This window comes from Apium graveolens, chromosome 3, assembly GCF_009905375.1.
Source record: "Apium graveolens cultivar Ventura chromosome 3, ASM990537v1, whole genome shotgun sequence".
Classification (NCBI taxonomy): domain Eukaryota; kingdom Viridiplantae; phylum Streptophyta; class Magnoliopsida; order Apiales; family Apiaceae; genus Apium; species Apium graveolens.
Window position 1 is genome coordinate 80,729,431 of NC_133649.1, and position 15,471 is coordinate 80,744,901.

The window sequence follows — 15,471 nt, forward strand, 5'->3', positions numbered from 1 at the left end:
TCCACAGACTCAAACTTTTTCTTACTGGAATCTGACTTTCTACACTCATTGGCAAAATGCCCTGCCAAGCCACATTTGAAACATTTGAATTTTGACTTATCCACCATGTTTCTATTTGTCTTGGTTGCTCCAAAGTTCTTCTTGAACTTGAGCTTGGAAAATCTCCTAGAAAGAAATGCTAGGTGTTCATCAATGTCCTCCATGTCATCTTGGCTCAATGAATCTTCACTTTCTACTGCAAGCCCCTTTTCCTTGTTCTCACAGACCTTAGAAGTTGATTCAACAGCTTCCATCTTCACTTCCTTCTCCTTTTCCAACTCAGCAACTAGTGCAATGGATCCTCCTTTCTTCTTTCCTCTCTCCATCCTTTCATCCTGCTCTATTTCAAGCTCATAGGTTTTCAGGATGCCATACAGTCTCTCCAAAGTAAACTCCTTAAAATCTTGTGAGTTTCTTAATGAGATTGTCATTGGTTTCCATTCCTTTGGAAGAGATCTAAGGAATTTCATATTAGAGTCTTTAGTCTGATAGACTCTTCCATGCAACTTAAGAGCATTTAGTAGTTTTTGAAACCTACTAAAAATGTCAGTGAGAGACTCACTTTCCTCATTGTGAAAATGCTCATATTGCTGAAACAAGAGCTACATCTTATTTTCTCTAACTTGCTCAGTGCCATCACAGATTATCTGTATAGTATCCCAGACTTCCTTGGCAGTTTTGCAGTTGATAATGTTGTCAAACATGTCTGCATTAACTCCATTAAACAGAATATTCATGGCCTTTTTATCCTTCCTGACTTGTTCAATGTCAAGATCAGACCATTCATGCCTTGGCTTGGGAACTGATGGCTCGTTTCCTGTTGCAGCTCTCATTGGAACATGAGGGCCTCTTTCTATGCAGTCCACATAGGCCTCATCTTGAGAAAGCATATGAAGATGCATGTTTACCTTCCAATGATGGTAATTATCTTTATCTAGAAAAGGAATCTTGACTCCACCATCCTTCTTGTTCATCTTGCTGAATTGTTTTGATCTTTAAACTCTTTGTAGATTAAGAGTTTGCTCTGATACCAATTGTTAGTCCCTTAACAATATAGCAAGAATTACATAAGGGGGGTTGAATGGAATTCTTGAACCTTTTTCTTAAAATAAAAATGTTCAAACTCGAATACAAATATAAGTGTTTTGATTAGCACAATGCGGAATAAAAATGTAAGTGAATCAAAACATAAGTAATTAAAAACAAGAGTCTTTAAAAACTTTCTGGTGGATTTAAACAATTCCACCAGAGATATATATTATATCGAGAGAACTCTGTGTGCAAGAATGCTCACAACTGCTTACAAATTTGAACTACTGAGAATACAGAGAAATGCTAATAATTCTGCTTACAAATGTTTCTCACTTTTTGTATCTCAGATCTTAGTTTCTATTTGCTACTTCTTGGTTTATATAATACCAAGATTACAAAGTCAAAAGATGGAATCATTATAAAAACTATCAGTTTTTATGCTTTGCTACTTTGTTCTCTATTACCCAGTTAATAGGCTTCCTCATTCCATTTGCATACATCCCGGTGCATGTGACCAGTTGTCACTGTCAACTGATGTTTGAATTCTTTATCCGTTGGGTTCATGATCATCCGTCGGATTGTTGATCACCCGTAGGGTTGTTGATCATCCGTCGGGTGCTTTGTAGTTTATCCGTCGGGTAGCAATCAGGCACTTGACTTCATTTCACTTATGCAGAATTACAAGGCATCATCTATGTACAGTTAATCAACCTATTCTGCATATCTAGTTAAAGTCCACATGACTTATATGCTACTACAGACTCTATACAAAGGTGTATGCAGAAATGTGCTACAGACTCATTATTACATAAGCTACTCACTCGATGGATAATAAATCATTATCCGTCGGGACTGTAAAGATTTATCCGTCGGGACTAAAATTCTTATCCGTCGAGTGCTACATTATTTCACTAAGTAAAATCTACTTAGGTGTTTTGTTTGTGAAATCATCGAGTACACAACATATGCACAACATAACACATCTAGTGTAAACCTATGTCTGTGTTTATATAGACACACAGTTACAAGATAACTTCTAATTGATATGGAATATAATTCTGTCTCCTAAAATATATTAATTAGATATCTTATATAATTCTTCTAGTCCTCTAACTCTTTTCATGCATATCTTCTTCTAGTATTAGCATCGATCTTCTTTCCTGTAAATCAGCTTCCTTCCTTAACTGTTAGTCCTCTAGTACTTAAGTTCTGATATCCATCTTTTGATAATCTAAGTCCTAATATCCTTAAGTCCTAACTTCAAGTAAGTCCTGATTCCAGTAAGAACTGATATTTCCTGTTGTTAAGATCTGAGAACTAAACATGAAACATATTAGACATGACATCTCAAATATATCCAACAAAGTAAATCCAAAAAGAATTGTAACATTTCCAACATGCTCCTCCATACCTACTCTGCATTTACCTAGCAAATAATCTTGCACAAGTTTTTGTTAATAGACCAACATATAACATTAACTTTATATTATAGCACATATAACTCAATATGTTTGTGCCTGGAGATAAAGAGAGTTATTAATATGACGATTCTACTAATTCATATTTAATTGTAACTTCAGTTAGAGTGTCATACCATGTCCTTGACGATTTCTTGAGTAATATACTGGTTCATACCAACCTGAAGTGAGATTATGAAGAAGAGATATACATAGTCCAATAGGTCTGCAACTGCAAAGTCCATGAACTGTGTTGCATTGACTTCCTCTTTTGACTCACCAACTAGGAGTGCACTTGTACGCACTTACCAGAGTCCAATTACAGGTAGAATGTGCATCAGGTGCTTGATATGTCATAATATCCTCAAGTCCCGTCACTGGTGCTTTCTGTCAGATATTGCTTCCAGATAATAACCTAGCATCCAGTTTGGCCTTGTCCCTCAGTAAAAATGCCATTGTCATCCAGTATTGACTTCTGGTTATCCTTGTACCACTTACAAAATTGTCATTTGGTTTGAATACAAGCTTCCCTACAATCTGCTTGCTGACTGATTGAGTTCATCTTGTTTTGCAATCACCCAATCAATCCGGATCTATCAGAGCTTCTGTAACTTTCTTAGTTTCTTTGTCAGATAGAAAACTAGAGAATTAATTATTCATTCTCAGTTGCCCTTCTAATCATTACTCCACCATCTGGATCACTTAAGAACTAGACTCTGGGAATAATATTGACTATCAATCTCTTTGTCTCAGCAGATTTGTTCTTTAGCATCCTCTGATATTCAATGTGGTGTTGTGTCTGACTAGTTGATCCTTCTTTTGCTCCCCCTAAGCTGTTGCTGAGATTTCCTGAAAATCCCTACCCTTGTTGACTAGCTTTATTGAGATAATGAGTTATATTATACACTTCCATTTCACTGCTTGGATATGAATCATCAATATCATCAATTTCTCCTTTAACAGCTTGGAGCATGGAGTTGTTGAACTATGCACTTAGACTTTCTATCACCTTCTGTTGATCAACCATAAATGCCCTGTAGGTTGTAGACTCCACTGAGTAGCCATGAAGAGTATCCTTATAAGTCTTAGCTGCAAATGCCAAGATCTTCAAACAACTGAAAATATTTCATTGTTTGCTCATGTAAAACATTCTCTCCAAACACTTTCAGATTATCCAGTGTTTGCTCATGTTGGTCATTAACTAATTAGTGGTCTTCATGTATACATCCAGATCAAGGCTTGATATTACTTGTTGTAAACTATTTTGACTACTCCAGCCCTTTAATATTTAGAAAGTCTTGATTATATTGATATTTCCCTTGTAGCTTTAATCGAGTTTTGGTTCTTCCCTTGTATCACTCCATTATGAGACGGAGCTCCTAGTGCTAAATTTGTCTCAAAATGTTCTTGATGTTATAGATATTAAATAGAACTGCTTCTTGAATTCAGTCCCATTATCTAACCATAAAATTATTTCTTTTATAGTTGCTTCCAGCTTGATCTTCTTTGATGTGATCAATCACCATCTGTGATGTCTTGTCTTGAGAACGCACGAACAACAACTTTGTTTAATAAGAGTAGTCAACCACCATCACTAAGGTATATCTTTTCTTTGATGTGATGTTGTCTTTGACTTCTCTTTCTGACATGCCTCACATATATCATCTTCTGAATTCCAGATGAGGCAGTCCTCTCACTAAACCCTTTTCACAAAAGAGTTCCTTGAGTTGATGTTCAAGGGTGAGAGCTTCTAATGCCATAGCTAAACTTTTGTCGGATGAAGCTTTACAGTAGAAACCGTTGACTTCACCTTTCCTGAGATTCCAGTCTAGCCACGAGCATATCCTTTCCTTACTCTAAGAAGAGCAAGCTTCTCAACCTTCCTGCTTCAGATGAGACACTAATCCTTATTGAATGGACATTTTGTCCTTTGATGTTGAACTGTCTGATAAGAGGATTTATGTATTGATTCTTCGGCAAGCAAGTTGCTTCAATTGTTATCAATGACTCCAATAATTAGTTGTTATCAGTGATATCAATTGTTGAATCCATGATGACATTCCTTTTTTCAGAATAGCTTGTCCCGTGATGAAAACCTCTGTTGTCATCTCTAAAGATTATTGACGGATTAGCTTTTGTCAATCACATTTGATTGTGAGGCTCTTTCTTTGATCATATGCCTTGAGTATGAATTACCAATAATACATATGAATCAATTAACTTGTTATGTCCTGCACTCACAAATGAATTAACAATTATTGGTACCCAACTTATCAGTTTGGGTCCAGATGGATTAGAGATTTTACTATAAGCAAAGATAACAACAGTTGCAACCTTATCATGCTAATTCTTATTTTTGACTGACCATTTTCTCCATTTTAATACCCTTGACAGAATTATCTCTAGGCTAGGGGAAAAATGATTCAAACCTTACATAAGGAGGACTAGCAGTCTTTGGCCTATTGTACTCCTAAACATGCTTTTTCTAAAATTAATGCAAGTACTAAGAGATGCTTTTATGGCATAAATATAAGCAAGCATTGTATTGGGAATACATGGCATTCATTCAGAAATATGACATAAGAATTAAGCAAGACAGACATGATATGGAACAAACAGAATTAACAAATAAATCACTAATTCTATCTAGTCTAATCTTGTTAAAGAATCTCATCTAGCTATCTCAATCCAAATATAAACTAATACATCTTAACAAACAATTCAGATCAAATGAATAAATCACCATGTAATAAGATACAGAGATTAAGTATTAACAAAGGTCTTATATGATGGAAAATATATATCTCACTAAAGCAATAAATCATGTTCAACAAATATTCAAAACACACATATAAGATCATCTAAAGTAACATGCACAAGTTGAACATCAATCCTAGTTACCAAAAAAATAATCTAGTAAACCAGTTCAGCATTATCTATGTGGGATGCTATCATACTTGTGCGAGTATTAAGCATTTAAACACTAAAATCTTAATCATGCATTGAATATTGAAAACAAGATATTGCAGTGGTTCAAGAAATTGAAACCTGAGATATGTGAGTTGGACCATCTTCAGAGATTGCTATGAAAGCAAGATATTCATGATTCTCGTCATATGATCCATCCCAATTCTTTCCCGTGCACTACAAGTTTCGACTGGCTGTTTCCCTAAGAAAACATTCTACCTTTGTCTCAACTCTTCAACAGAATCCCTATTCATCCTTGTTTGTCAAGCTTCTTGTTTTGTTGTAGAAAAACCCCTGATAGTTACTTGACACATATGTCTTGTCATACCTGTAGCTATCAAATCTTGTTTATGTCCAATTCTCAGTCTTGTAATCACCCCTTGAACTGAATCTGTAAGAATCTCTGCTTCTGAATAGATAGGCTTGATCCCTGGATATAGCTTCTGTATTCTATCTTAATCCAATGTGACCAAACTTCCCTGACAATTGAAACACTGCCCTGACGTCCAGTCCTTCAAGTACCTCTACCTGAGTTTCTTCTGATTCAACAATCACTAACTCTTACATTCTGTCCTGAGGTTCCAACTTTATTGCATGTAACTGAGATATCTGTATGTCCCCACAATTCTCTCTGACCTCCACAATTCCTGCTTATATGATCTCATTGATTCCCGGATAAATATAGCATTGGTACAAACCACTGTGTGACTGTATAATCTGGAATCATAGAGTTGTCTTAAAATCTCCGAGAAAAATTGTCCCCGTAGAAATTTCATTCAATTCCTGCGTCTGAAAACTCAGTGGTATCCTATGGAGTAAACCTTTAAGGAAGTTCCACAATTTTCTTCTGGAGGTCTTGAAATCAGTTCCATCGGAGTAAGAAAACCATTATCTTCAATTTCTGTATTCGAGAATTTTCCGTCTAAATAGCACATGGTCTTCGTTTTCTTCGAAAAATTAAAATCCACTTTAAAAGCCTGGAGGAATCTCGAGTCTACTAATACCTTGAGTACCCTTAATTTAATATTTAAGAAAAAATTAAATTTCCAATATTTTTAATTTTCTTAGAAAATAAATTAATCAAAAATAAATATTTACGTAAAATCTAATTTTCAAGAATTTTGAATTTTCTTAAAAATTAATAAAAAGGTAAATTATTATTTAAGAAAAAAGTAAATTTAAGAATTTTAAAATTTATAAGAAAAATAACTAAATCGAAAAAAGAAAAATTAGGGGCAACAAAAATGTTCAAGTGATGAGTGGCGACCAGAAATAAGACAGATAATTCTTTATGGCGACTTGGTACAGTTGCGCCGTCTTTGCCTTAGTTTTAATCTGAGAGGCGACTAGAGTCTGCACATGAGAAATCCGAATTATTTGTATGGCGACTCTTAATCTAACTTCCTGTGGCGACCAGAGTCAAAAGGCTGCATGTCTGCACCGCGTCATACAGTAAGCTAGGTTAGCTGCCAAAAACAAAACAGGAGGCTGTGCGACAACTACCATGCGTGGAGATCACCCGCGCGTTAGATGCACGCTCCATGCATGATTTCAGCTGCAGGCGCGTGAACAGACGCTGACCCGTTTCCTCCTTTTTTTTTGTTTAAATCATGCGCTTGCACTGTACCAGGGGACTCATTGATTTAGTTGCATGTACACGAATAAACTTCCAAAAAGGAATTGATGACTAAAAATGGGAGCTAAATGATTTACAACTGGATGAAAAAAAAATGTCGATAATCACTAAATTAAAAATTCTTTTTAATCTTTAGCGGATAAAAGATTTAGTGCTCGGTTAGTGGTTTCGTGTTCTTGAGCTGAATAGCGTTAGGGAATATAAAACGAGAAACACATGATATTCGGGAAAGTATATATTCATATATAAATCCTCAAGGGGTCTTGCTACACTCCGGTAAATAAATTAACCGGCTACAATCTAAGAACAACAAAGTTCCTAGCTTCTACAAAGATTTACAAATCAAATCCTATACAATGATCTAGCTTTTGTTTGTACTAGGATTTAATTACCGGGTAACGATTATAATGCCCCTAAAAATATACAAGAATTAAATCGGGCATTATAACGTTACTCCGGTGAGAAGTTAAACGGATATACAAAAAGTTTGAGCTTCTCTGAAAATATTTGCTGCTATTTTTCACCTCTCTTGGGAGAGAAGATGAACAGAATAAATTTCAATAGCTTAAAATGCTTCTGCTGCAAAGTGTAGTCTTTATATTCAATTCAAATGTGTGGCTCAATTTTAACCACACAAATAAATTGAATGAATCAATAAAGTAGTGGCTGTGGAGAGGGGTACTCTGTGGCGACAACCTTTAGCTTCTCTTTTGAAAGAGATGTGTCCTAAGTTCAATCATGTATGATGATTTAGGGATAACTTTTATGTAATCTGTTTTGATTTCATTGATATTAATAAAAGACTTGTTTTGTTTTTATTGCGGGCTTTATCTATTTAAGTGTTTAGATAAGATAGACCATAGTTTAGAGTAAAGCTTTTTATGGATTATGATGAGATCATAATAATGAGACCTAAAAGATGATAACTCTGAACTTAAATAGTTCCTGGTCGTAGGATTACTAACTGGTAATTAGTAATCCGCAAAGATCGGTACATACTATGCTTGCTTCATTATGAAGGTTTTCAGTTCTCATAGACATTTGTGTGGTGACACTATAGCTAGTATGAATGTGCTTATTATAGAATAAGTTCACTGAACATGACTCACACAGCTGAACAACTGATGGAGTTCACTCACGTGTCGGCAGATTGTCACATAGTGATAATTGTACAAGTATCCTTAGACTTGAGGTCATCATAGTCATCTTGTGTACACTGAACTATACTTTGATTTAGTTCTTAGTCTCCAGGGACAATAATAAGGGCTCTACTGGGTATAGGAATTTGTACACGAAGATAGTGTATGATCAATAAAGGATCTACCCCTTCCAGTGAAGGAAGAGAATGTTTAATGCTGATCCACTTATGCTAGTTCAGGAATCTCTGGCCAGAGTGAATGAAATTAGAAGGGAGTTTCTAATTCACATTAATTAGAACGAAGCATAGTGAATGGGAAAGCATATGATTAAATAAGATAGGCTTGACACAAGTTCCATGCCTTATATTTAATCGTGATTTTGCAGGGTAGAAGGAATTGATTGTACGGTAACTATTCACTTAATAGGTTCTTGGTATTCTAAGCAGTGAATTCGTATTATCCGGATAGTCGCGATATGCTGAGAAGTATCCCTCACGATGTAGAATAAATATGATTAATTTATTAATTAATCATATTTAATGAATTAGAAAATTTATATAAATAATGATAAAATAGTTTTATCATTATTTATTTCTACTACCGGCTTAATATTGAACCTACAGGGTCACACCATAAAAGAGAATGATTTAATGGTGGAGGAATTAATTAATAATGGCTAATAATTATTTATTTATAAAATAAATAATTAATTATCAAATTTAATAATTGATTAAATGAGATTTAATTGATTATAAATTAATTAAGAAAAAGTTTTTAATATTATTAATTAAGAAATTAACTTTTGAAAATTAAATCAAGTGAGAGAATTATTTTCTAAAGTGTTTAGAAAAAGGATTAATAATTAAAAGGTGTTTTAATTATTAGTTAATTGGTTAATGAGAATAATCAATTAAAGGTTAATAATAATAATATTTTATGGAAAAATTTTCAGCTGAAATTTTTGCCTATAAATATACTATTATAAACCCTATTTGCCTCAACCAAGGAAAGAGAAAGAAAACCCTAATTCTCTCAACCCCTTCCTCCTCCATTACTTTGATCTCTTGGTGGATACCGGTGGAGTGCTTCACACTTGAGGAGCAGCTGCTAGGGATCTCCGTTCATCATTATCGGATCGCTTTTAAAGGTTAGTAATCGATCCCTCGATGTATTCACGATTTATATGGATTTTATATCAAGAAAAAAGTTTTACCATGCTTCTGTGATGTATAAAATCCTACAATGGTATCAGAGCTTAGGTTGTATGCATATAGATCTGTGATAAAATTTTCAGAATTTTCTGTTTTTTTATGAATTTATTATGATTGTTGCAAGTTATATCATGGATTAATTATGATTGATTAGAAATTATTTCTCAGAATTGTTTTGACTATACATTTGGGTTCTACAAGTGTTGTAGATCGTTCGGATATTTTTTTCATAATTTTCTGATGTGTGGATTAGTTATTATGAATTTTTAAAGTTGTTTTAATTAAAATTCGTAATAATATATATATATATATGTGTGTGTAATCTGTTATATATATATATATATATATATATTGTTTCCTGCTGAATTCATAAAGAATGTGCTGATGTTGATGGGTTGCACGGTGTTCAATGATGGCGGCGGCTGTTAATAAAAAAAATGGCAGAAGTCAGAAACGGGCGAAGGACCGCGCGGCTGGCTAGCGCGCGTGAAGCTCACGCGCTCATGTGTCACGCGCAGCGCGTGTCAGACACGCTCGGTCAATTGGTCAGCACTTGTGCTGACGTCATCAGATGACATCACGCTGACGTCAGCTCAGCTGTCAGGGCGCGTGAGGCGCGTGTGCGCGTGGGGGCGAGTGGCTGAGTGTCAATCACGCGCCTAACAGTGCTTGTGCGCGTGTAGGCGCGTCAGACGACTTCTTGAGGCGCGTGTGGTCGGTCCGTTTGGGGCGTGCTTGGTGCCGTTGGATTCGTCTTTTCGAGACGCATCTAATGGTATATTATATTATATTTTCTGAAATTGTTTCGGACTGTTTATAGCTAACAGTAGTGTATTAAAGCTGTTTTTTAATTGTTTTAATTACTTTTAAATGCCTCATGTGATACATAGAGATGTATAATGCTTAGAGTAATATGCTACATGATTTAACATGCCTACCTTTACATTTATTCATGCTTATATATGTGATATATGCTTAACTTATCATGTGATGATAGATTTAGGTGAACTTAATTAATATAAGGCGTATGTTAGATAATCTAGTATAGTGAAATTGTTTCATGACCTTAATATAAATATTATGAATACAATCATTAGATTCTTGTGTTTATGAAACACGTAATTAAATATGAATTTTCAATATTGAGAAAAAGGATGATTCTGTCAAAAACAAATTTCTATCTGTAAGAAAGGGGTATTAAGTGACGCCTCTTGACAATGCTCCCCCCGATCTGGGAATTATCTGATTATCGATTATTGATTTGAAATATTTAATTTTAAAGGAAGAATCTCTTTATAATATGATTATGATTGTAACATAATGTTAGGTCACACACACACACTGTAGAGGGGGTGAATATAGTGTATAGTATACTCAAATCGAACTTTAAGAACTTAAGTAACAGAAAACAAACTTTATTGAAACAATAAACTCTGTTACAGTATGGAACTGTTACCTCTCAGTGATGAACAAATATCACGAGAGCTGCTAGGGTTACAATGAATAATCTTTTCGATAATGATAACACTTATAGTGTAAACCCTATGTCTGTGTTTATATACTACACAGTTACAAGATAATCGCTAATTGATATGGAATATAATTCTGCTTCCTAAAATATATCAATCAGATATCTTTTCATCCAAGTATTCCATTCTTCACAGAATTCCTTCTTCATGCATATCTCTTCTTATGTTATCTCGATCTTCTTTCCTTTAATCAGCTACTGTCCTTCTTTAATCATCCTTCAGCACTTAAGTTCTGATATCTATCTTCTGATGATTATCTCCTGATAACATAAGTACTGATATCCTTAAGTCCTGACCTTCAGTATAAGTACTGATTCTAGTTAAGTACTGATTTATCCTGTTCAAGTAAGATCTGAAATCTAAACATAAAACATATTAGCCATGACATTATCAAATATATCTAACAATCTCCCCCAACTTGTAAATTAGCATAATATACAAGTTTAACAGATATTTGATGATGTCAAAAACATTAAGTACAAATGCATGAGAATTAGACTAGATAACTACAACTTACAGTCCTTGAAGCTTTACCAATATTCAACTTCTGATAACAACTTTGGTCTGTACAAATATCAGAATTTAAGCAGTTGTAGATCTTTGACTTGGCTTCATTTTCTGATCTCTCTGATGTCAGGAGTTGTTCTGAGATAGTTCTTCAACAAACATTTCTCAGCATATCTTAGTTCATCAATCATTCTCCTTTTAACATCTTTAAGCTCTGCAGTATCTTCACCAGTTTGAAAGATTGCAGCTCTGAGATCATTAATCTTTGCTTTTCTCAACTCCTGATCTAGTCTTATGACATAAGCTTTGTCAGACTCAAGATTGAATTCAAGTCCCTTAATACCAAGATACGTTCTGATCTGTGCAGTATTAGGCTTCATATCAACAATATCACCATTGTGATCTCTGTACTTTGGAACATATATGCTGTCAGACTTAACAGAATAAAGCCTTTTCTGTTTCTGAATTTGTCCTTTTAAGTAGTTTGCAGCAGTCTCTGTTATTCTGTCATCCACTTGAAGTAAGAAAAGTACATGCTCCAATTCTTCAAAATACTTCAATGGAATGGCATTTTGTCTTATATGATAAACCCTACCATCTGTCATGAGATACAACATGATGTATTCTTTCAAGTAGGTATGGTAAACCATCTGTACAGATTCCAGTTGATTCAATCTCTCAGGAGTTGCTCCAATACCTGGTTCACTCAAGGAAGTTGGATCATTGGTAGTGTTGTGTACTCTTCTTTCATCAGCACTTCCCAATCCAGTTTTATCTCTAGCTTCCTTTCCAGTAACTACTCTTGCTTCAAACCACTTGCAGTAGTCTTCAAAGATTGAGTCTGTTTTGCTTTAGTGAATCCTGGTAGGAGTGTCTTTGATCTATTTTCTGATATCAAGTTAACTTGAGCTCTGTCAGAGGTTACTTGCTTCTTCTGAATATCAGAACTTACAATTTCTTGACTCTGAACAACTTGAGCCATGTCAGAGGTTGTTTTAAAAACTTTTCTTGAAGTCAGAGCAAGATCATCTTTTTCATCAGCAATTTCTTCTTCCTCAGGAGGTACATAAAACTTGATAGGTTCACCAACTTTCTCTTTGCCCTTGGATCTTGGATCTATCTGTGGTTGTGATCTTCTAGCCAATGTTGCTTCAGTATTTGTCCTCTCTTTGATCACAATACCTTTGAGTTTTGGAAGTGGCTTTTTACCAGAAGCTTCAGATTTAGACATTACTTTCTCTGATTTAAGCCTGGCTTCTTCTTCCATTAAACTTTCCAAGTCCATTCCTGGATTTTCTTGAAGAAATAACCGTCTTGACATTTCTTCATCAAGATCTAAAAGTTCATCAGAACTTATTCTTTTACCAGTATCAGAACTTATTCTTTTACCAGTATCAGAACTTATCCTGTGACTTGTAATTTCAGCTTCTCTTGATGAGAATCTTTTACCTTGACTATGACCTCTACCCATTCCAGAGTTTCCTTGGTCATCTCTATCATTATCCATCCCTTTCAGTGTCCTAACAGTTTTGCATTTGGACTTAATCACTTTCTCCCCCTTTTTGGCATCAGCAGGTAGTAAAAGAGAGATAAGCAATTCCACTGAGGATTGGATTTCAGTTAGTTGTGATTGCTGAGAAGCTTGATTTTTCAGAATTTCATCAATCTGAGCTTGTTGACGATCTTGAGTCTTCTTAATGTAAGCAATCCTGTCAATAGTAGGTTGGAAGAACTTTTTCTTATCAATTTTCCAAACTTGTTCATGTTTGATAAGGTTCTCCTGAATCTTGTGTAGCTCTGCATGAGTAGTTGAATGAAGACCTTGTAGATGTTTCGTACTCAATGCAGTGACTCTAAGCTGAGTTTTGAAATCATCAGAATTTAACATTTCATCAGCTTTAGTCAAGTGCTCAGCAAGATGTAGTGCAGTTGGAACACATGAAACTGAGTTCCATTCCTTAGTCCACTCCTGACCTGCAGGAGTTTCACTCCAAGGTACTGGTGCTTCCCCTGTAACAAACTTCTTTACCAGTTCAGACTTAGGAAGAGTCTGTTGAGAAGTATGTCCTGAAGGACCTGCTTCATCAGCATCTACAGTTGGAGCAGCATCACCAGTATCTCCAGCATGTGCAGCATCAGAACTTGAAGAATCAGTATCTTCTGCTAAAACAACAGTGTGAGTAGCAATGGAGACTTCAGCATCCTCTAATTGCTGATCTGAGACTAAGTTCTGATCAACAGCCATATCCTGATGCTCACCGAAAATCTGATCATCAGCATCTTGATGCAGAGAAGGTGTTGGTGATAACTCTGGAGTTTGAACAGCATCAGTAACAGGTGTTGTGGAAGGATTATTTGCTGTTGGAGCTTCGAGGAAAAGTATTTCAGGCACAACCGGGTTCTGAATATCAATTTCAGCACTTGTGCCTGGATCAACAAGAGACACAGATGGTGAGTTAGCCTTGTCAGATACAGCTTCCTGAAGTGGAGTTGATGGAAAAGAAGTGACTGGAGCAAATTCCTTGTCTTGTGAGATCAGAGATTCCTGATCCCCTTCCTTAGCTACTTCCTCCTCATCATCTGAAACTGGCCTTTGTGCCCTCTGTTTCTTGTACTTCCTTGTTGATTTGGATTCCTTGGGAGTTTCAGGAACTATCATTCGTCTAAGCCTCTTGAGAAGCCTAGAACCCCCAATTTCAGAATCCTTCTGAGAAGTTGCTTTCTCAGCTTCATTCACCACAGGTTCTGAAGAAGGAATCTGTTCCTCAGAATCTGTATCATCTCTCAAAGTAATCCTCCTCCTCTTTTGGGGTGGTTGAGGAACAGTCTTTGTTCTCTTCGGCTTAGAGGATGTAGGCTTCACAGTAGGTGCTGAAGAAGAAGGTTGAGCAGTCTGTGAAGTGGAGAGATAGGATTTGATATAAGTTCTGAGGGTAGGCTGAGATATACCCTGAGTGGTAGGGACTGAAAATGATGAATTTTGGTTATGGTGAGTTGGTTGAACATTGGAGTAAACAAATTGGTAAGTAGCAGGATCAGCATTTACCAGAATCTGTTTCACAGACTGAGGAATCTGTAATGATCTCACCATTGATTTCTTTGTGTCAGCATTTATCAGGTCGTTAAAGTACCTTTTTGCAACCTTAAAAGGTGGGGTTCGAGTGCTGACTAACTGGGGTTCATCAGTACAATACGTATAAATAAGTTGACAGAATCGAGCAAAGTAAACAACAGTTCTATCCTCTGTCATCCTATCCCTAATAAAACCAATTAAAGCAGGTGCAAAATCAAAGTGAGTTTGATTAATAAGTGAATACCCGATGTGCTGACTCATGATTGGGATAGCATCAAAGTTTGAACACTTGTTGGCAAAAGCCTTGGTGATGCAATCGAAGAAGAAACTCCATTCTCTTCTGATATGAGCCCTTTTCAGTTGTCCTAGTTTCATCAGACTCGTTTCATATCCCAAATCAGTCATTAACTCCCGAAGTTCTGATTCCTCTGGTATAGAGAAAGTACAATCTTCTGGAAGATGTAATGCTCTGCGTACTGTACCAGGAGTGACTACATAGGATGAATCACCCACATGGAAGATAATACTGGGAGTTCCTCGTTTACCACCATCATCAAAAATGCCAGTCCTCCAGAACCTCAGAACTTGTTGACTTGAAAATAATTCAGGCTGAGTTAGGGAGTACCCAACCTCACTATGTGCAAGAAGATCTTGCACAAAGTGCAATTCAGATGGAGCTTCAGCATGATCAAGAATTGCAGCATAGTTGTTTGGAACAAACTTTGCTCCATCAATGATTAAATCCTTTGGTGCCATGTGAAAAAAAAATATTGAAATTCAAGGATGCCTGTTAGGTGTTTGAGATAATGTCTGTATGAAAAACCAACGTGAGAAAGAAGGAGAAGGAGAGTAAAAGTAAGGAGAGAGATAAAGTATAAAGA